Raw genomic sequence first — 21,384 nt, forward strand, 5'->3', positions numbered from 1 at the left:
AGCTTGTTTCTATTGTGAACTTTTAAGTTAGTGAACTCGCGCACGGTGTGTGTTCAAACACCGCGTACCGTTTACTAGCGCACGTCGGATCCGCACGGCGGTCGGCGCCGAAGTGCGGCGGCGCGGGGAGAGCGACGCGAGCGCAGCTGTCGCCACCCCCTCCCGCCGCCCGTACCCGCCATCGCAGCGGCCCTTTATCGTTCTGGGAAGTGGTTCCTAAACTTCCCGACAGTGTTGACCACTCATAAATTTCCCTATTGTAAGGGAGATTCCTGGTTCTATAAGATTATTAAAAGCTTGAAAGTCTTGACACGTAGGACGTGACCGTTGTGATGATGACGTAAACCGCTAATATTTTCATAATTGGTCGATACCGAACTTATATTGTACAGCTGTGAGATTGACATCTTTTAATGAAGCAAAGAAATGGTAACCATAGAAATCAAATGGAGAATTTCTTGCACGTAATTAGTGCCAATAATACCAAACTTTTTCTTTCCAAGCATACTATTATTTTATAATTTAATCGGAGGTTATAATATTAATTTGTCGAAAATGTTTTTGCTTTTTACTTCAAAATAATTTAACATAAAAAATAAGGCTAAGTCAATTTATAAAATTGCAACCCTAAGTTATTCGACATTCAATTCAAACCGTCCATCCCGAAGCGGCCGGTCTACCTGCGCCATTTTACCATAGAGTAACTGTTTATTTAAATAAATAAATGCAATTAATATTATATTTAAAACAATAAAAAGACTAAAATAAATGTAATTTCATGATATAAAAATTTTATTAGTAAATAACGACACGATAAAGGCTAATCGCTTAATTCTAGGTAAACTGGAGTCAAGAATCGTCAGATTTTGTGTAGAAAAAAGCGGATGGAGATAGCTTATCTTGTTATGACTATTTTTTTTTAATATTAGCTATTATATGCTATTGCCAGAATAATAAATACATTAACCAGTTGATGTTAATAGATTATTATCGACCAAACAATCCCCACATGACTGTCATTTGCACCAAATTCGGACAATTTCAAAATTTACGATATTCGTGTCATAAGGCGAGGAAATATACTTAAAATAATTTACACCGAAATAACCTTGGCTTTCTTAATTTCTTAATAATAGTCTCTTTTTTTCAGAGTTGATTCTTTATGAACAATAAAATTAAATTTAAAGCTTTAAAAATGAATAATAGTTTTAGTGACAATTCATTGTTTCAATCTTATTTAAAAAAAGAACGAATTGATAACCTCCTTTTTGAAATCGACAAAAAATTAAGAACGATCCAAATATAGCGTTGAAATTTAAAAGGCAAATATTATTTTCTGGTTTAGTTTTGCCTTACGCATTCAATTAATTATTTGCGTCAAAAATGGCCACTAATTTATTTTAATTTAAATCAACATCAACGAAATTGATTTAAATCTTAAAAACTGGTTTATTTACTTTTCACACTTTTTACGTCTTTTTTATACGGACTAAGAAATATTTCTAAATATCTAATGTTTTAGGCGATGCTTAAATTTCTATTGGGTGCAATGACACTTCAAAATTATTATTAAATTTGAAGATATTACTTACCGTGGGTTTCTGAGACTAAAATCTTCGTTTAAAAATATTTAGCTTTATTTTGTGAAAGACAATGACAGGTATGATATGTTTTATTTATGTCTCAGAAACAAACGTTTAATATTTTAAATTATGCAGATTCTATGTACTTAAAACAGCCTCATGAACAGTATTTTTTTAAACCGTATAAAATTGACATTTAAATCAACTGAGATTTACCCTCGATTCCCGCCAAAACGTTAATGTCAGTTCACGAAATGCCTATAAGGCATGGCGGGTTATTTCTAATCTTTGAAAATCTCTAATGCTAACTGTGCATTTTTAGTAAAATCGATCTTTATTATTTAAACTACTGAAATAAAATATTGTCAAGTTCTGAATTGGCATTAAAGCTTTAATAAAAGACAATGTACGGCTATAAAATTAATTGTTTTAAACATCACGAAAACGGCATTAGAATTTATTTTATTATTTTATTTGTTTACAAGCTAACGTCCGCGAGTCCATCCGAAAGTTAATAAATAAATAAATTCTACGTTTGTGTCAATTTCATCATGGTCTGTCGAGCAGTTCCGGAAAACCTCACAAACATCCATCTATCCATCCAAACTTTCGCATTTATATTTTATTTCTTAAGCTTTTACATATATTTATTACAACAAAAAGTAAAGAGCGATGAAGAGATGAACCTCATTATCTTTTAACCATTAATAATAATAATAAAACATTTAATCCGTTCAAAAACATTGCAATTACAAGGAAGCGTTGCAATGCAGAACAGATAGGGCCTTTGCTCAGCTGTATGTTTATTACCCCGAGGGGGGGGGCAAAAACACTGATATTCTACAAAAGCCTTTACGCCCTCAGTACGTCAGTTACAGCAATTAATAACATAGATGAAGTATTACCTACTACTAAATATTCCATTCGCAATTTGAAAAGCGGGCCAATGTTTCATTAGACTGTTGGTTATTAAATTCTTCCTTAACCATACATTATAAAACTCAATTACAATATAAAAGAGACTTATAAATGGAGGTAACGACTCGCCAAAAGCTGGCGCGTCCGCAGCGCCATCTGTTCACATCTCACCTGTCCAGGATATCTCATTGCCAGTGGAAAAAAACCGCAAGCAACGAAATAAAATTATGTATTTTCGCTTATATACTGGCAACCCCATCCGGCTTTGTTCCTTTTATTTCCAATAGCAGTTGCCCACTTTGTCCGAGCGGAATTAAAAAACTTAGTAGCCTATGTGTTCTTCCAGTCTCTTTTGCATTTATCCCAAATTTCAGCGAAATCCATGTAGTAGAGTAAGATAGCATTTGCCCGCGACTTCGTCAACGCGGAGTTCACCCACGAATATTGTAGTTTTCCAACAGTGAAAAAATTTATCTAATCGGTTCAATAGTTTCAGAGCACATTCATGGCAAACAATAAAATCTTTCCTAACTACATCTACAGATGTCTTAAAGTTCAAGCCAGAAAACCTAGGTCATCTAAAAGTGCAGCCACAAATGCCTACAAACCTACGATTAATTAATGGTTATCGCAGTCAAGTGCCACAAATTAAAAATTCACTCTTTGGCATCGTCAAAGTAAATGTGTACGTAACACTTTTTATTTCCACCAAAAAAATCTTAACAAAATACATAATATAATATATTTATCTCTGTTTTTTCTATAACAATGACAGAGATGTCTTTACATTATAATATATTGTTTCGGCAATGAAAATTCATGGTATTTACCTTACTTTGCACAGTTCCATAGGATCTATGTGGCGTATCGCCAACATACCTAAACACGTTCAAGCATATCTTTGCATTCCACAACCGTACGGTTTTCGCGCGACTTCCTGCCTCGCATTGCCGCTGGAATCTATCTCTTCTAGTCATTTTTTTGTATTATTCAATGGTTAACAAGCAAGCGGCAAATGTCGCTAGAATAGCAAATCCATGTAGATATTTTGTAGCTATGTAAAGCGATATTGCCATTTCTGACGGAAAAAAACTACTGCCTTAATTTAGAGTATCTCTTCCTCTCCTTTGGAAGCCTACGGCAATGAATTCAGTTTTCAATTTTTAACGTTAATTTATATTTGACTGGCTGTCGATCGTAACTCGATCCGCGCGGAATTAAAAAAAATTAGTGGCCCATGTGTTCTTCCAGACTAGGCTCTACATCTTTACCAAATTTTAGCGAGATATGTGCAGCAGTTTAAAAGATATCTTACTAATATTATAAATGCGAACATTTAGATGGATGGAGACATGTTTGTTTGAAGGAAATTTGGCATAGATGTAGAACATATTCTTTAAGAACACATAGACTACTAATTATCTTTTTTTTATTCCGCGCAGACGGAGTCGCGAGGTACAATTAGCTTATATTTAGTACTAGCTACTAATATTTAGTATGATTTCGACTGTCGTATTCAATGTAAGTGTCAAATACAAGAACAGAAGGATATAGAAAGAAACATTTTTAAATATCCTAATTGAACTTATATCCAGTATGCACCATGGCCAGTTTATTTTAATATCTTGTTCAAATAATGTGATAAAATGTCCGACATACACTCGTGACGTGCCGAGTCACAGATTATAAATAACGGATATATCGTGAAATATTTATTCTTCAATTACTTAATAACATGAATTTATTAATTTAATGCATCTACCAATGAATAGGAACCATTTAATGTTTTAAGACAACTGTTTTAAAAGTTAACGTACTTATTAAAGATAAATCTTTACTTCCTTATTAATATTATAAATGCGAAAGGAAATCTCCCTGTCTGTCCTTATTTCACGTATAAACTACTAAACAAATGAAATTTGATACACAGATAATCTAGATAAAAGGACAACACAAAAATGACAAGGAATCTATAAAACGTAGCTAAAAACTAACAGAGTTATTAATTTAAAAAAAAAAACAACCAAGGCGTAAGTTTCCGATTTTACATCTCACTACTACATTAGGCTATGTTATCATGCAAAAGTTGTAGCTTGTTTTTAGCCGACTTCAAAAAGGAGGTTATCAATCGTCTCCTTTTTTGTTATTAACAAAATATATTAATAAAGAACCCATAAAACAGACTGCGACCCATAGCGCGGCGCGTGGCAGCATATTATTTACATATTAATGATTTATCAAAGAATAATGTTAATTGAATAAAATAAAAACAACTTTTTTTAAAGAAAATCAAAGAGCAAGCAGTGCTTTCGGAGAAGTTTAACAGATTAAAAATAATAATACACTTGCCAAACTTTATGAACAAAACTGTAAAATAATTTTTATTGTAAGATGTAAAATTAAATGTTTGATTATGTAATACAGAAATATTAATTTAAGGGCTTAGGATTTGATTGTTACTAAGCAAGATAATCGTCTAATTTAAAAAACCTAATATTTCTTTGTCCAAGTGTTAAAACGTCTAATTCAAAATTTCTATTTATGCATGTCTTATGTACTAAATATTCCCCTCACATCTATTATTACTAGGACAGAGCTTAGACCTAAATAAAACAAAATAGTGAAACCGATGTTTTATGCTTGGAAAGATGAAGTTTTCTTGTCGGAGCCAGATTACACCCAAATAGTTCCTTTGGACCTACAATTATGTATGAAATATAAATCTGTCAATCATACTCAGGATCGTTAGTTGGTCTTATTATGAATACCTTATATTAAATAATTACACTAAGGGGACCACTTAAAGATTCTAAGTAAGGCAGTAGTATGTGTTGTAATATTAGTATGTTCTTAGTGTAAAAGCAGATGCGTCACATGTTCATAGAGTAAACACAGATGCGTCATATAACAAAATCGCGATAGTGTGGAGAAGGCTTTAACGTGTACATAACCGGGGTCATTGACCCACCCGGGCCGACTTATTCAAACTTGGGCCACGGGGAAATGGACATCAGGTCGCTTTTACCGTAATGCAGTTAGCCTGTGTTATCAATCGACTGATTTACGTATATTTTGTTTTGGCTCACACTACTCGATGGCTTTGTACGGACTAATTAAAAAAAACTTTGACATTGACAGATCGCGAAGATGGCGGGAAACTAGCAAACAGAAGTGAATCATATTGAAAGTAAATAATGTATAATAGAAATAGAATAGTATGCAAAAATCACATACCAGTAGAAATTAAACGTACATTTAGGCACATATCCTATCCGCCACACTCAAAATCGCTCAAAAGTTAAGGAGTATAGTAGTGTAGATTTAGTAACGGACTAGTCGTTGGTTTCATCCATTCCTCTCATTATCGCAGAAAAGAACAATAAGAAGAGCCATAAATTACATTACGTCTCATCATTCTTGTTAAATATGAATATGAATAATTACATAAACTTTCTTTATAAGAATATAATAATCAATAAAAATTACTCGTAAACTGACCATTCAGTCTGTAGTTGTGCCTAACAACAGCATTTAAATAAACCATAGTTACAATCGAACAATTGTCAACTATTGTAACAAAATTCTCGTACTTTTACAATGTACTATGAATAATAATTAAACTTAGATAGTACAACAATGGAGAGCTTAGGTGATCGTATAACTTTGTTATTATTAACAGTAAAATAATATGTTTGGAGTTGTTGGCAAAAATTTCAATGGAATGAACATTTTTATGTTTTCTCGGAACGGCCGCTTGAAGCGAGGCCGCGCTTTATTATATAAATAACACAATATAGACTTTAATTCCTTTACAATAAGATTAAAAATGGAATAACAATCGTAACACAATTTGTAAACCGTGAGCTCCTTTTGTTCTAAATTGTACGAAATTCGCTCCGATCCTGGATTGGAAAAAAGAAAAAAAAATTGGTTTCGTCCAAAAAGGTTGGCTTATAGTATAATACTCTTTGTAAGACAATAGTTCTGAAGACAGTGTTATAACGAAGCTGGATTTTGGATATCTTAATAAATAGTAAATACTAATATTTACGATTTTTTTAATCTTTATAACCTAACTTGGTTGTAGAAAGCATTACCTAACATTTTTTGGATGTTTTTTTTATTTTCTAACTTAATATGTTTGATATTGAATAAATATTATTAATAATAGAAAACATAAGTAAGTATCTAGTTAACCACTAAACCACATTAAATTACATAGTTAAACCTTCTGAGAATCAATGAAACAGCATCACGCCACCCTTCTTAGACAAAACAGTTCAAGATAAGAGTAACTTTAGGTCTTATCAATCTGTACCAGTGGATGGAAGTCCCTTGATTTGTTCTCACTAAACGAAAGTATAATGTTACATATGTAGTTCACAGTACTGCCTAGACAAGTCAGCATCTTTGTGCCTAAACATCCTGCGCACATATGCTTGATAGCGAGTAAATTACAAATGTTTTTCTCCCAATGCCTAAGAACGGTTATCAAAGATACTTATTGCCTAGTTTTCTAGAATCGTAAAGATGGATTCTACAAGTATGGAATCGATATAATATATGTAAATAACAAATAATTTCTTATAACTTTAAGTGATAAAATAAAACTTATTGGCACAGTCCGAAATCCCATCCTCCATTGATGGACGTAAATGCATTAAAACCGCTTAAAATTTATGTCATATTGTAATCGTGGGATACCTCATTATTTTAAAAAAGTCACATGGCAGAAAATCACTGGCATAATGAAAAATAAATTTGTTTATGGTCGCTAAAAAAATCAATCTGTCACTTGAGCATCTATCGAATGCGTTCGAATGTCAGTGGAAAAAGTTGAACAATTAAAAGGTATATTCATAGATTAATTAATTTTTATTATCTCGACGTGTCAAGTATATTTTGGTATTGAAAAATTCTTAAGTTTTTACGAAGAGATTTCAATATAATTAATATCTTGTACGGCAGATGTCGCGGCAGCTGGCGGGGCACGCGCCCACCTTTCCCGCCATTATGCGACCGCCTTTGTTCATACGCAAGATTGATTTCTGTCTTTGAGAATTTATAACATCTGTGTCCTTTACAATACATGCTCCTGTTGGATAGCCAAGCTTAATGCGACGTTGGGGGGGCGAAATAATCGATTTGAAATACTACTAGTGATTTGGTAGAAAATTTTAAGGTTAGTTCTATTGAATCGACATAAAATACTCGAGATTAACGTGAAAACAGATTGAATTAAGCGATTAACTGAATTAATTTATTTATTTTTTATTTATTATATATAATATGTGCGAAAGTTTTGGTAACTTTTATTACTAGCTATATTGTTAAAAAATTTAATGCTTCTTTGTTTTTTTCCAGTTAATTGACCATGAATCAAAACATCTATAGTTTGGTGATTAAAATGGCTGGCATAATACTTGAAGATGGCTTGTCGACTTTTTAATGCTAACAACTATATATTGGTTTCTGAGGCAAAAATCTCTATCTACGACAAAACAGAGATAACAATATGTTTTAAACAGGGTTCCTGGCCTCGGAAACCTACGGTAAATGTTGTAAGATTTATCTCAGACTGTGGCGACTGCCTGCTAGTGACTTGTGCTGGTAAAACAGCATTCAATAATCAAATTATTGTTCGTTATGTTCGTTGTTAAGGATAATTATTGATAAATAAGAAACTCCCTTCAACAAATCATCGTGTACATCGCAACTGAGGTAGTGTTAGGTTAACCACACACTTGTAAAGAAAAAACAGGACTTCAATTTCGTTTAGAAACAAATTTATATACGATTATTGTTAGAAAAATAGCCTGACTGTAACATTGTTAAGGCAAGCAAGAACTTTTAAAAGAATTTTTAAGTTTTCGATTAGCAAAGTATAGGATTATCATATGTTTATCTCGCTCTGAAGCGACTGCCGAGTGTTGTTAGAAATGTATGTAGTCCTTAATGAATCTTAACATTAGGATTGATTGCAGTAGATGGAATATCCATATAAATGTTTTAAATGTAGTCACCTACAAGCGACAGGTCGTGGCAATCTGCCGGCGCAGCTGCCGACACTCGACAGCTGGCTCACACGCATACTACCACATCATACACATGTACACACACACGCACGACCTGCGCCTGCGCATCCTAATGTTGCAGTTTTTGTAAATCTTTTAACTAATTGCCTAGAAGGTGTGCCATGTTCACAGGTGATATAAGTAGGCTTCAAATTTAAATAACCCAACGTTTTGACTAAAACTTAGAAATTTGCAAATTAATATAGATAAAAATCTTGATTTTAAAATAAGAACTTGGTTATTTAAAAACCTTCATATTATCCCTCTATTTCTATTAACCTTAAAGATAATTTTATGAACTAAAAGGCGTGTAAAGTTTTGTAATAACAATTTGAATATTGTATAAAAGCTACGGTGAAGGAAAACATCGTGATGCTGCACATATCTGAGAAGAAATTCAAAGATATCTGTGAAGTCAACCAACCCGCACTTGGCCAGCGTGATTGACTATGGTCTAGTCGCCCTTAACTTAGGGTAGGCTTCGAGCCCCTCGGTAAGGACGTATAGTGAGCTGATGATTATGATAGAAGCTTCGTATCTTAGAAGATAAGTATTCATCATCTTTTAGTGCACAGATTATCCTCTTTTGCGAGATGCTTCTACAAAGAAAAGGGGCAATAAGTTGACCCTCTTTTACAAGCACAGAAGTAAAAGTTAAGGGCATTTTATTTAACATACATCTCATCTCTTCATGAATTACAAAAATACAACAAAGAAGCTCTGATTGGACCCGATCACCGCTAACGTTAGGTGCCGTAACAGTAGTGGCGTTTAAGTTAGTTGTACACCAAAAGATAGGCAGTTATTTTACCTTATTGATGATTTAATAAGATTTATATAATAGGTTTTAGTAGTATAACTCTTTTCAAATATCTTGGCGGCCTTAGGTCATCGGAGATCTGCTTTTTGCCCTCACCCCGCATCCCGCTACGCGCGGCTAAACTTGGATTTGTGTTCTGCATAGCGACTCGTGCGGAGTTTAGATCCGCGAAGATATCTGAAAACAGTAATATTTTAATAACGGCGCATCTAGCGAACTTTATTGAATAATACTAAGCTTATTTTCTCTTAGTCCTCATTTTTATTTTTATTTTTTTGTTTCTTTTTCTGTCTGTGGTCATGGTCATGGTGGCACGTTACAAGACTTTACCGATCTTTACAAGTCCCTCCGCGTTGCGTCACCGTTCCATACAAGCCCAGGATTTACAATAATTATAATTAATTCTACATATATTTATTTAACTATCTAACTTGGTAAATCGTTATTTAAATTAAGTCTTAGCTTAGCTTCGGAATATCCTCTTGTGTGCGACCTCTCTTAGTATCGGGTCGAGTCTCACTGCGGGGCGACGTAGCCTAACGGAGCTTTGGACACGAGTTAGCGCCGACTGAGTTGCATCACACAATCCTTTAATTAAACCTGTTCCAAGATCCTTTATATTTTAACCCAACATATTAAAATATCCAATTATTTAAATCATTTCTTCGTTTATTACTAAACATTTATCTAACTAACTTCTTACTAATATTATAAAAGCAAATGTTTAGATGGATGGATGGTTGTTTGTTTAAAGGTGTCTCCGGATTGCTCAACAGATCTTGATAAAATTTGGCGTGCATGTAGAACATAATCTGGAAGAACACATAGGCTACTTATTATGTTTTTTTAATACCCCGTGGACGGAGTCGCGGGCAACATCTAGTGATATAAATTCGGACCTGATGAACGGATCTATATGAAATTTGGCATAGATGTAGTACGTAGTCTGGAAGAACACATTTTTTGTTTTACTTATTAAGTTTCTTTTTAATTCGCGACAGCTATTATTTTTTTTTTACCCTACCTTAATTACCTAACAGAACTATATGAGTGTGAAGAAAGCCGGCATATGGTTAAATTATAACCCAGAGTCAAAGGTGTAGCTTATTTAAAATTGTTTGATAATAATAAAAGAAATCAAAGGTCGAAATAATAGAAAATACAAACGGAGGTCGAATAACCAAAAGCTTTAAAATCGGAACTTTAAAATGTGGTCATAAAATTCGTATGCCGCTGTCAAAGAATGAAATCGACTTTTTTTCAAAATGTGTAAATGCTAAAATATCATTAAAACAACTTACCATTATCTTACCTATTTTAAACAGTAACAGTAACATTCGTAAGTTATTTAAAAGTTATAAGGAATAAAAATATTTATTATTGAAACTTGAATTATCACTTTAGACAATATTTATAATATATGCACGCGTAAAATATTTTTTTTCCCGAAAAATGTTACAAGCAAATTTTATACAATATGTGCAACTTCACAGTCTATAAAACGTTCTTTAAGCACTGATTAAAATTCTAATAATATTTTATTTTAAAAAAAGGTTACAACAAAAAGCATTTAGAATTGTTAGAACCTGTATATTTAGGACAACGTGAACCTATCACTCTTTATTGCCATAAAGTTTTCTCTCCATAATTCAATTATGCATGCACTAGCTGTCGCCCGCGATTCCGTGCGGTATTAAAATATATTAGTAGCTTATGTGTTCTTCTAGGGTTAGTTCTACATCTATCACAAATTTCGATGGAAGGAACGAACCTCGATTTACAAAATGTTAACCTCAAAACACTTTAGAATGTGCTTTTAGTAAAAAAAAATTGTTACAAGTTTTATTTTTAAACGTAATCACAATGCAACATACCTATGTTTACTTAAAAAAGACACAACTATTAACTATCAAAAACAGATATAACAAAATATTTTAAGTGCAAATGGAATCCAAGACTTTATGCATACATTCGCCATACTTTTAACCATTAAGCTATCACTTCAAATGCAAGCATTCGACGAAAGATACCGCGGCACGTGGGTTGGGTAACGGTCGGCCCAGATGGGACCGGTCTGAGTTCGAACCCGGCGCTCCCGAGCCTTGCCTCCTCCTCACCCGCACTCCCCCCTGAAGTCACCTACCGATTGCCGCTAAAACATGTTACAATTATCTCTTTCACCCCGTTATACTTTGGTTATGAACACAGCCAAAGGAAAAACAAAAGTTTATAAGCAAAGAACAAAGAAACATCTTTAAAGAAGGCTAAGTGATATCTTACCAATATTATAGATGTGAAATTTTGGACAGATGTTTGTTAGAAGGTATCTCCGGAACAGCTCAACAGATTTTGATGAAATTTGGCGCAGATGTAGATGATGTCTGGAAGAACATATAGGCTAGTTTTTTAATACCGCGGACGAAGTTGCAGGCGGCAGCTAGTTCGTAAATAAACCTTTCTACTTTGAATGTTGCAATACTTTACAATTAAGTTAAATAGCATTTCTCGTGTCGACCACTTAACTAAATGTAACAGAGAGGCATTGTACATTTTTGTTTTGGTCAGCGGTTCTCAATGTTGTTTAACTAATTCAATACTCAGAACTCATATCTATGTGGAAAGTAACAGATCCGGCCTGGCCTATACAGTGAAATAGTTTCTCAAACTTTCGTCTGAATTTTCATAGAACAGTTCTTATGCCACAAATTACTTATTTTTCGAATAACAAATCGGCCAAACTAAGTTAATATTCTTTAATAGCAATTAACTTAAATATATTTAGATTTTTATCTTATTTTACCCTAAATAAAATTCATAATATTACCGTAAGATTTACGAAATTAATAAAAACGCTAGAAAGACAATGAAATTCGAAAAATTCGTTTATTTTTACGGCAATGTAAGAAATCTCTTCCTACTTAGGATCAAATCAAGCGGCAATAGCTGAATATCAAGGATTTGGGTCGCCGATCTTTTGGTGGTTAGTTTCAAATCTGGTCATTGGACTATTGCAGTAAACCAAGTCCTAGAACAAGCTTCTAGCTACTATGATTTGAAATGGTTACCAAATGTGTGTACAAAAATATTTCTGTTTACTATGTAATTCTCGCAGTTGTAAATGGATAAGCGTTTGTTTAGAAATCGCAGCTTTTTCATCCCACCGATTTAGACGGACCTGTTGATTAGTTCTACACCACTGCTACAAACCGCATCATCACCAAAAAACTCATTTTTGTAGCCAGTCCATTTTTACAGGTCAGTAGTTCGACTGTACAGTTTGAGAGCCATAGACAATCTTATCTATAGATGAATTGTTTACACTAGGTTACTTTAAGTCTGGCAAGCCACACCACACGAGTGCACTCGACCACCGCTCCAATGTCAAAGTAACGACGCCGCACTCCAACAGTGCTAGTGGTAACTAATATTGTTAACTTAATTACTATTAGTATAAATGTTTGGGATGAAGTGTTTGATAAATTACGACAAAAAGAGTTGTTATATTTTAGTAATTGATAAGCTTCTCGTCTGGGTTAAAGAACATTTATAACTCGTTTCAATGTAGACGAAAATTCAGTAAACAGAGAACTGTCAAAATCCAAACATGGCGGCCATTACGATATTTCGCTATAACAATAATATTCTGAAAATTGTAATATAATGTTTAATGACATTGTAAACAGATTGAATTGAAATAATTTGAAGCTGTTTTTAATTTTCTTTATTCCCTTCTTTTTCTTTATAGATTTTTATGATATGTTAATACTGGCTGGAATTTAAAAAAAAAGAAAAATTAATAAAACGTAATTATGTTTATTACATTCCAAGTACCTATCCCAACTATGAATAGGCTAGTTCAAGGAAAATTTTAAATCCCCAAACTGTATGCATCCCTAACTTTCTCCGTACAAAAGCTTTATTGTTTGATGTTAAAATTTTAAACATAAATCATAATAGAATCGGAATAAGGGCGGTTACAGACAAATGCAATAACTACCTGATGTTTCTTAGAACTGCGTTTGGAGGTAGGAAAAAAATCTTTAGCCGTAAGATAGGTCTATTGTGCACCATTTCCGGGGACCTCTTGTAAAGATCTTGTACTCTGCAATTACCAATACCTTTTTAGATAATATCTATTTGTTGGCATAAACTGAAACCTCTATTCATCTTTTACAATGATAAAAAAATCTATGGTTTCTCCGGTCAGAAAACTAAGCTGATTTTAATGTCATATGTTGTTTTACAGCGTCGGTGGCCCAGGGATTGACTTGACTTGCAATCTGCAGGTCCTGGGTTCGAATCACGCCGTATACCAATGTTTTTTTTTATAGGAGAAGGGTGCAAACGAGCAACGAATCGCCTAATAAAACATGTGTTCGATTTACATATGTACATTTATCCGACGTTCTTACGGTGAAGGAAAACATCGTGATGCAGACTGCACATATCTGAGAAGAAATTCAAAGACATGTGTGAAGTCAACCCGGACTGGGCCAACGTTGTTGACGCCTAGTCACCCTGTTAGGGTAGGCTCCGAGTCCCTTAGCGAAGACATATAGCGAGCTGATGATGATGATGATATTATTTTCAATGTAAAAAAACAACTTACATCCATTTTGATAATAATTAATTCAGTGTCTCATGTTACACAATGTTCATACTAAAAATACCAGAAAACTTTAAGTTAAATTTTAACATAAATCTAATAAAGCGAATTCCTATTTATCTTGATTTCCGGTTACTAATAGTGTAAACACAGATAAGAAAAGAAAATGTACGGTAATAAATATGTCATAAAATTTTTTTTTTCAAAACTTTGTTTTTTTTCCAAAATGCAAATGATTTGCTTAACGTGCGTTGACACCATAGAGATTTTATTAGAATGTATAAAATTAAAAAAAAAAATCGTGCATTTATAAACTGGCAACTAGTTTTATAATATCGACCATCTGGTGCTAAGCTCTTATTTTTTTTTACTAAAATAACGTAATTTTAACGCAACATTAAAGTTTATTAATTTTGATATTTATGACACAATTTTTCCACCGTGGATAGTAAAAAGACAGTCAGAGGAAAGAATTTTTACATTGCCACACTTAGAGTTCTTAAGTGTTCACTAAGAGAGAGCCTAAATGTTGATTTAGTAAAAAAAGGCACAATATAAGTTTCTGAAACCATAATTCCTATTTAAAACATATTGTTTTCTATGTTTTATATAGAGACTAACTGTCGCCCGCGACTCCGTCCGCGCGGGATTAAAAATAGATGTTGGCCGATTCTCAGACCTACTCAATATGCTTACAACATTTCATGAGAATCAGTCAAGCCGTTTCGAAGGAGTATGGGAACGAAAATTTTGACACGAGAATTTTATATATGGTCCCAGAGTACACCAAGGGACAGCCTTAGTTTGTTATTCGCGCTAAGGGCTGCTCAAATGTCAATACCATTTCCATCTGTCACATGAGTACCCTAAATCAAATTATTTGATCCCGTATTACTCAATTCAGTGAACCAGATAGTTTTGTGGAAGCTTTTCTCTTACATTTTTGGAAATTCCCAAGTAACGAAACATAAAGCTTATAGAAATTGAATACGTCATTGACAATAGGGGCGTACAATAGCGGGGCGGCTTAAATAGGGGCTGTCAAACGCCTTTGTACGCGGCGACTGTGGAAATCATTGACGTGCGTATCTTCAAGTATTCCGTAAACAGGGTAGAAAGAGATTGATGTAACGAATAATAGTCGATTTAAAAATCTTCTCGGGGAAATACGAATACATCAAGAATTTATGCTTGGTTATATGTTTATAACTTCATCCCTGTCTTTCATCTTTGACAAAACAGAGACAGCAATACTTTAAGCGGGGACTTTGGTTTCAGAAAGCCACGGTTTCTCTTCATACTTGTTTAGGTCCTCAATAGAACAAAAATATCTATAATATGAATATCTATATATAATAAAACTCGCGAAAACCGGCAAAAACCTCCTGACACTTAACGAAGTATTTTTACATAAATATTGAACAAAGTTTAAAAGCGTACAAACTTGTTATTATATAAATAAACAGAGCACATTTCGAAGTAACGTCAATGAATAAAATAATGTGAAACGGGACAATAACATAACCTTGACATTAAAAAAGCTGAGAAACGCGCACCCTTTGTGTCTCGCAGTTAGAAGGGTGTAGGGCTCCACCCCTAGGGTTCCGGGGCGCCCCACCCCGCGGATATCGGATTAAAAATCAATTCAATGGCTATAATACATGCTTAACGAAATGGCGGGAAATTACATAATGTTGTATAACTGCAGAATAACCACATGCGAGTTAAAAAAGGAAGAAAAAAATCTGAATGTTTAAATTTAAAAAGCAAATTTATTTTACTTCTTTGTTTATTATTCGAGTATAATTATGAGGCAGGAAATTTCTGACCAAAAATGTTATTTTTAGGCATAAAGACGATACCATTTCCATTTTTATCTCAATAACCATTCCCTGTATTCGCGTCATCCTTTGGTAAACAGACGCATAAAATTCAATGAAATTCGATTCGAAAATCTTATAAGATCAATCAAAATAATAAAAACTTCATAAAATAATGTGTTAAATAAATAAATGTAATATTATAGTTGCAAATATCTTAAAAGAAGTCACTAACGGAGTTTGCGAGAACGTGAGAAACGCAAAAGTAGGCGATTGAAAACGGCGCGTGAAATTATACGACCTGCGAATTTCCATTAAAACTGTTTCGTCGCGAAATATACCAAATGCGTTTCTTTTAACGCAATAAATCGAATTTTAATTTATATGAAATAAAAATAAAAACCTAAGAAGATATTCTAAACCGTTATTTGTTTTAAAATTACCGGTACGTCTGGTTTTTATAAATATGTTTTAGACAGCCTCCTTAAAATCGGTCTATTGCTTTTTTATTCATTTATTATTATGCGAATTATTCAAAATTAGTTTTTAATTGGACTCGAGAGCAGTGTTTATTGAAATTATAATTATAACATTTCGTCATAATTTTTAGCATCTAAAAATCAAGAGAATTTGTGAGTGACATAATTAAACATTTATAATCTCTATAAATGGATAGGCAATTGCTTACAATTGACAGATTTTTCAATTCCGATTGGAACGCACCTATTGATTGACAGTAATTCTATCTATATTATTAGTTTGAATCCATAGCGCCGCTACCATCAGCGCCAAAATGTCGATGATCAAATAGGCACAAAATACTACGTCTTATAGCCAGTCCATTTATAGAGCTCAGTGAGTCGTACGTACATATTCTACGTTACTCACGTAAACAACTTCCAGTGCAGTGATGCTTGATGATGGTGATGGTGATGAACAGATGACGTTTTTTCAATTTAACATAATTAAAATGATAAATTATAGCTATTTTTTAACTAAGTCAATCTCTTTAGTCTACTAAGTCAACACAAGATCCTAAATTTTGTTTGTTTTTAAAATTTAATTTTTAATAACTGGTCAGTGCCAACAGCCGATTAAATTTCGATTCTAATTTTAATTAATGCTAATTATAAAAAAATATCTTGAACAATAATTTTGTAATTTTGCATGAAAGCGTTTAATTTTATCTGTATATTAATTAACACAAATTTATGTTTCCTCTCGATATACACATGGAAACCAAACACTGATGACCATTTCTAAAATCTAGTCTTAATAAAAATAGTCAAAATAAGTTTTATAAATTATTAGTAAAAACGACAAAGCTGGTAAATCTATATATATTAAAGAAAGTTGTGTTAGTTACACTATTTATAACTCAAGAACGGCTTTACCGATATGGCTGAAAATTGTTGAGGAGGTAGCTTAGAGCCAGGAGACGGACATAGGATATTATTCATTCTTTTTAAAATGTATGCCTTGAAGAGCTTTTTATTTAACTTACTAACATTATAAATGCGAATGTTTAAATGGATGTGATGTGGATGGATGTTTGAAGATAGGTATTTCTAGAACTGCTGAACGGATCTCGATTAAATTTGGCATACGTATATAGTCTGAAAGAACACATAGGCTACACGAATTAATTTTTTTTTTATATATATCCACGCGGACGCAGTTGCGTGCGACAGCTAGTTGCTAATAATAAAAAGTGTTTTTGCAAAGTTCACATCGTAAATTGAAGCTATGCACATGCATTTAACTTGCTAGTATTTTAGTTTATGCCACTATTTATTAAGTAGGTTAATATCCCTTTGCTGTTGTAATAGAATCTTCAGTAAATAAATGTCATAAAATCTGTTTGACTACTTTATTTAATGTGTTAGAGTATAAAAAAATTGCTTTACAATTTAAAATTTCAAGGGGACTATAAACATAAAAAAACTAATATCTCGAACGACCATTCTGACAATAGACCCTTAATAGGGCGTAACAAAAACCTAAATAACCACCCTCGTCTGACTAGGCATAGTTTGCCCTAGTTATATTCTAGGCTATTAGAATAAAAGATGTCGACAATTCGCGATTTTACATCGCAGCTCAAAAGCAAGGGGCGACGGTTTCCGGACTATTCAGCCAGGACTAGTTTCAACGGCCGTGTATTGTGCCGCTTGGACCCCTCGGGCCCAAGGCCACGAGGACCGCAGGCCCAAGGTCACGCAGGTAATGTTATGAACAACCAAACTTATAACTTTGAATAACTGTTAAATACTTTTGACACGTGTATTGGCATGACACGTCTGCAGGGTTGCCAGGTGAAATAAACCGTTATGTTTCTACATATGAATGATACGTAAATGAAAAGAAAATTTAATCCTTTGTATGAGTAATTTTTGCTTATTGATTATCGTTCCAAGAAGCATTCATAAATGAAATAAAAGATTCCGTTGTTAAAGGAATTTCTCTTGAATTATGTAAAATTAATTTACGTAGAATATAAATAGGACACTAAACGTTTGATGCCATATCATGTAATCATAACTTTGCATGTTTTCTATCCGAAGTAAAGTTGTGGGTTTTCTTCACATTATAAAACGTGAAATATTAATCTATCAGCAATTGCAGACTTTCTGGTAATGGAATATACCAGAAAAAAGAGAAATTAGATATCATCGCCAACCGTGTTTTTGCATTAATACAAATAAGACAGATAATTTTAAAATACACATTTATTTATTCCGAAGAATAATTATTCAACGGATGTACAGTATACATAATAATACAGATAACATCCGCAGATCGCAAGTAAAATCCCGCGCAAAACTGACAGCGCGCGAAAGCTTCTAAAGGCCAGCTGCGTAAGGAAGCTCAGAGACGAGGAGTCGTGGTGAATAGCGCCCGCACACCTGCGCCCCTCGAGACAACACACACAAGCGATCCCGAGTTATTCATCAAATGAATACCCGATCTACGAGGGTTGCCATATCGGGATTTAGATTTAAAATCTGCGATGGATTACTCAAGGTTACTGATTATAAAGAAATTATTACAAAAATTACAGAAGAACAATTTCTATGTGAGATTTTAAATAAAATGTGGACTAGATTTGATGACATGGTAGATTAGACAAGTTCTTTTCTAGATTAGGAAGAAATCGATGACTTCTTTATGCTTACAATATTCTACACATTTTACTTACAAGAGTAACCGAACTCTTATGTATTTTTAAAAGAAACCGCTCGCTTGCAAGCAAATGCGATTCATAACTGAAAGTCGTTAATTAATTTCCATTTGAAATGGATCTATATTAAGTTACATCCTGTTAGTTTAATTAGGTCATAAGACCAATGACAATTTGTTGGTATTTTTTATACAAATGAAGGCGGCAAACAAACGGCGGGAACATTGGAATGATCATCTACGCACATGGACATCCGCGTCATTTTCTTTTATTAAATTCGATTCATAAAAATGTCAGCTAAACTTTATTGCAATGGTAACCCTAAGTTGGATTTAAATTTGCACTTATGTAAGCGATACCTGTTGTAAAAAAATTAAATACGAGGCTTAGATGACCTATTGTGTTAAGATTCGTATTTTTTTGTAATCTCTTACGTACTTAGAACCCTACTTATACAGGACAAAATAACTCTTTTGAAAAGTGAACAATAAAGTAAATCGCGACAAAAAAAAATTAACGCAATAATTTGTAAGAGATCACAGATCTCGGATCGATCATTTTATTTCAGTTTCAGACCTTACTTAAAATGATCAAAAGAAATCATAGTTAATTGTATTCATAATGAACAAACATTTACTTAAAACATAAGTAAAATGAATTATAAAATAGAGATATCGCGATCGCATCCGCGTGCAGAAGCAAGTTTTGATATAAAATATTATAGATTAAAACATTCATTTTATTGTATCGCTGGGCCCGCTCGTCTCGTGTAATATTCGCCGGTCGCTTCGTAGACGTTGCTCTTATTTTTTTACATCGTTTTGTGTTCCCCAAGGACTTGATCTCATTCCCCGCGACGCGGCGTCTCAAGCTCCTCGTTATCCTTGACCTCAATCTTATGTACATTAATGACATTAATAATTTAATCTCATAGTCTTACTAGTTGAAGCATTTTTATGTCTTGCAAGATGATTTATTTTGTTTAATAGCTTGTTAATTATAGCTAAAACTTAGTAATTTAACGTCTGCTAAGGATAAAAAATGGTTTGATATCTTAGAAATTTTTTAAATAAGTTTAGGATCAGGATTTTTGTACGTGGGAAAATAATAACAGCGCCATCTAGTGGTAAAGCGATGTAATGTTTATAAAATGCGCGTGCGCAATGCGTACCGATAGAGCTAGTAAACGATTGTAATTAATTATCGAATTCCTCATGAACTTAGCAGAAACACAACAGTTTGATAATGAAATATTGAAATCCAAAGACAATGCCGCGTTTCGTCTGATGATTGTGCGTCCCTATGCTTTATTTTAGTAATATTGCCATATCAACTCTTTTCTTAAGGAAATTATTTGCATCCCCTCTTTTGTCTAATGGGAGACAATACAATTGCAAATGCGATGTCTATAAGCAGCTATCACTTCGCTATTTTAGCGAATTCAGGTGTCCGCTGGCTTATTCGCCATCTTATAATATGAAAAAAGGGTTTATGGGTTAGTATTAAAACAGCTTTAGAAGTGTTGCCACCGTTTATTTGAATTTTACTAAAAAAATTGAATAAAAAATATTATATTTCACCAACACGTTACGTTACTTTAGAAATGAATAATATACAGTTGTAGAAAACCTCCCGCGCCGCTCCGCCGTTACATTAAATATTATTATTGGATATTTCATTTATTCATTATTATAAATATGTTACAGATTATAACAAGGGAGCGTGGTCAGTGTTGCCAGATGCTCTGCGAACTGTCTTACTACAGCTATACATTTCTAGCGGTGTTTAAACGATGTTCAACTTCCTACAACATTGTCTATGGAAAGCACATCTATTTAATCTATGTAACAAAAAAATATAAACGAAACTTTGATCATTATATAACATTTAAAAACCGCTAGTTTATAGCTATAAAGTTTCTAATATGCTATCTCAAAATCTACAGAACATATGATTTAATTTCGTTGTATCAAACATGAAATCTCCATTTTGGCAGTCTCACTGTAATACTCAAGTGTCGCGTTATTCTAGATTAAAAAAAAAAACATAATTCACTCAATGATGGCCGACATTTACTATCATTAGAAGCACATAGATATTGAGGCAGCTACACTATGCTGTTTAGTTTGAGACATTTTCACACATAATTTTGCCTAAGAAAGCTATCACATGTTCTGACACTAATTCGAGTCAAGCTTGTCACAATTGAGTCCAATTTTCTAACACTTACAACTTAATAATTAGTAAATACACGCGATGTTAGTCATATATCTATGTTAGCTACAGCCAAAAGGGATTGCGTTAATGATTCAAATATACATATATTGTTGGCATGTGTGTGTGTACGTGTGTGTGTACGCGAGGTGCGAGGGGGGGGGGGGG

At 33.3% G+C, this 21,384-nt stretch overlaps 1 long non-coding RNA gene across 1 annotated transcript; it reads left to right on the forward strand.

The window, feature by feature from the left end:
* The first annotated feature begins 7,309 nt into the window (after positions 1 to 7,309).
* LOC106116658 (uncharacterized) lies at positions 7,310 to 8,100 on the forward strand. The gene is made up of 3 exons (XR_001227835.1): positions 7,310 to 7,352; positions 7,470 to 7,683; positions 7,866 to 8,100. It is a non-coding gene; the product is annotated as an uncharacterized LOC106116658 (long non-coding RNA).
* Positions 8,101 to 21,384: the final 13,284 nt, after the last annotated feature.

The sequence above is a fragment of the Papilio xuthus genome, unplaced genomic scaffold (assembly GCF_000836235.2).
Source record: "Papilio xuthus unplaced genomic scaffold, Pxut_1.1 DF827714.1, whole genome shotgun sequence".
Taxonomy (NCBI): Eukaryota; Metazoa; Arthropoda; class Insecta; order Lepidoptera; family Papilionidae; genus Papilio; species Papilio xuthus.